Raw genomic sequence first — 3455 nt, forward strand, 5'->3', positions numbered from 1 at the left:
AGAGAATTCAATTTTCGGCAAGGATCCCCTCATTAATGCAGCTGGCCTTAATAACCTCTTTTTAGTGGAACTCTGCCAGTGGCAATACAATCTCGCAGGCTTGGAACTTTTCTTTCAACATCACCTGCCTCCTTCGTGGGAACCATGGCATTGATTCCAAAGAACTCACCACTAGGATGTATTCTTGAACACTGGGACCAGTTTAAACTGAATGGGCTTAAGAAGAGAAAACTGGTGGTTTTGTTTGTTTGTTTGTTTGTCTTGAGACGGAGTTTTGTTCTTGTTGCCGAGGCTGGAGTACAATGGCGCAATCTCGGCTCACCACAAACTCCAACTCCTGGATTCAAACAATTCTCCTGCCTCAGTCTCCTGAATAGCTGGGATTATAGGCATGCACCACCACACGCAGCTAATTTTTGTATTTTTAGTAGAGATGGGGTTTCACCATGTTAGTCAGGCTGGTCTCAAACTCCTGACCTCAGGTGGTCCGCCCGCCTCGGCCTCCCAAAGTGCTGGGATTACAGGCGTGAGCCACCACGCCTGGTGAAAACTGTTGTTTCTATGTAATACTGTTTAGCCTCAGCACTATTTGGAAAAACAAGAGAAGTTGCCTCCTACTGGAACTATGGCCTTTAATACTACACTTCAACTTATTTTTTTGTAAACGGGAGGAAAATGGTATGAAATACCACAGGTTCAAGCATTTTTGCAGCTCAGTCAGGATAAAACCCTGCAGCAGGCCATGTGCATGTTTGATGAGAGGAAAAGAGGAAAAAGAGCTAGTCATACTAGATGATCCTTTAATGCAAGACCGCCCCCGCCGTCCCCCGGTTCAGCCAGGAGTTTTGGGTGGAGCAGAACCTCCTTCAATCAGCTCTGAAGGCTCAGATGTGTCAGTCCTTTCTCCCTTCAGTCCACCTGAAAGTTCTATTGAGAACCCTTCGTCTCCTCCTCCTTACCAGTCTAGTCCCATTCTATACCCACCACTCCCTGAGGAACTTAGCCCAGTGAGGACTACTCACAGTGGAGCCTCCCATCAACCTCCAAAGGGAAATCTTTGTCCACTTAGAGAGGTGGCAAATGGGGAAGAAGGCACTGTGAGAGTACATGTCCCCTTTTCTATGTCTGATTTGGTTCTATGTAAAGAGAAGTTTGGTCATTTCTCTGAAGATCCAGGAAAATTCACAGATGAGTTTGAGAAGTTAACTCTGACCAACAGTTTAACTTGGCAGGATCTTCATGTTTTGTTGTCTCTGTGTTGTACAGTGGAAGAGAAACAACGCATTCTAGGGACAGCTAGGACCCATGGAGATGTGGTATTGGCTCACAACCGAAACCATAATATATATCAGGCAGGAGGTATAGCAGTTCCAGATCAAGATCCAGAGTGGAACTACTGTAAGGTACATGGATGTGCTTTGGTCAGCAATAGGCTGAGGCAGACATCCGGGTCAAAGTAACTCAGCAAGTTTAGGGTGCAGGCACATACTCCACTTGTTATATAACCTGTTTGTGTAAATTCATACTTGCCTTGGAGCCACTATTGTCTGTGAAAGGTGTAACTGCCCTGTTAACACTGTACAGGCACTCTTGGGCACGACTTGATAGGCGTGCTGGCGCCCAGAGAGACAGAGAAAGAACCAGAGCTGTCCATCTGGAAGACAGAGGGGAGCCAGGGCACAGCTCGGCACGGCACAGCACGGCTCATGCTCATGCCCATGCCCAAAGAGAGAAAGAGTTAAGCTGCTGACCCTCAAGGCAAGGGAGGGCTGGCCACACAGCTGTTTGGGGGAGCGCCCAGCTAAAGCAGCCGAGACAGGGCGGACAGTGTAAGTAAGCTGCTGATGAGAGAACAGTGTGAGAGCTAGTCTGAGAAAGCTGCTCATGAGAGAGTTGCTGAATAAAACTACATTTCACCGGCCTACGGCCCTTCGAATGTTCTTTCAGCTCCCTATCCCCTGTCGACTCACTCCCCTCAGACCTCAGATGGGTCTGGAACCTAGCCCTGGACATGACATTTGGCATAGTCATGAACCTAACAATGATCAAAGGGGTAGTGAGGACTTGGGAAGGACAGATCATATGGTCACTTGTTTGTTGGAAGGGATGAAGAAATGTATGAAAAAGCCGGTTAACTATGAAAAGGTTAAGGAAGTTTCTCAGGGCAAAGAGATGAGAATCCAGCTTTTGTTGAGGCAATCAGGAAGTATACTAACACTGATCCTGCCTCAAGGGAAGGACGAACCCTTTTGGGAGTACATTTTGTAACCCAGTCTGCCCCTGATATCTGCAGCAAACTACAAATAGCAGCTATGGGTCCCCAGACCCCTAAGGAACAGCTTTTGGATATGACATTTTTAGGTTTTAATAACAGGGACAAAGCAGAGGAAGCAGGAAGAGCAAGAAGGACCTCCCAAAAGGTGCAGGTCTTGGCTGCAGCCTTAAGCTCACCTCCCATGTGGGGCTGCCCTCCTGGCTCTTGACCTGAACAAGGGAAGCTGAAAGGTGGGAAGCCCAAAGCTGGGCATCTGAGTCAACGTGCCTCGGGCATCAATCAGTGTGAACACTGTAAGAAAACTGGCCATTGGAAGAGGGATTGTCCAGTGTTCCAAAGGGGGCCATCAGCACCTGAACCAATGATGGCCAAAATAGCCAGGTGAGCTCAAGAGTGACAGGGCTCAAGACCTTCCACCACACTCCCATCAAACAACTAGTTGTATCTCCAGGGGAGCCTCGGGTAAACATGACATGGCAGGTAAGAATATTAACTTCTGGGCTGGGTGCAATGGCTTACGCCTGTAATCCCAGCTCTTTGGGAGGTCGAGGCGGGCGGATCACAAGGTCAAGAGATTGAGATCATCCTGGCCAACATGGTGAAACCCCATCTCTACTAAAAATACAAAAAAATTAGCTGGGCAAGGTGGCGCGTGCCTGTAAGCCCTCAGCTACTCAGAAGGCTGAGGCAATAGAATCGCTTGAACCCTGGAGGCAGAGGTTGCATTGAGCTGAGATCATGCCACTGCACTCCAGACTGGCAACAGAGAGAGACTCTGTCTCAAAAAAAAAAAAAAAAAAAAAAAAAATATATATATATATATACTTCTTTCTGGAATGCTTACTCTGTTTTGGCTCATTATAATGGGCTTCTGTCACCCCAAAAATGTATGATCAAAGGGACAGATGGACAAGCCCATAGACATTTTACCTATTCCTCTAAGAGCTCTTTGGGGACTTTGGTTTTCTCCTGAATGCCCCACGCTTGTTGGGAAGGGATTTGTTAACTCAGCTGCAAACAGTAGTATCTTTTGGAAATCACAAGGCAGACAAAAATTGCTCCCTCTCCTGTGAATCACTATCAGGTTTTGTTGCTAAACATCCTGATATAATACTTAAAGTATGGCTGGGCACAGTGGCTCACGCCTATAATCCCAGTACTTTGGGAGGCCGAGGCAGGT

This window comes from Trachypithecus francoisi, unplaced genomic scaffold (genome assembly GCF_009764315.1).
Source record: "Trachypithecus francoisi isolate TF-2019V2 unplaced genomic scaffold, Tfra_2.0 Lachesis_group9, whole genome shotgun sequence".
Classification (NCBI taxonomy): Eukaryota; Metazoa; Chordata; class Mammalia; order Primates; family Cercopithecidae; genus Trachypithecus; species Trachypithecus francoisi.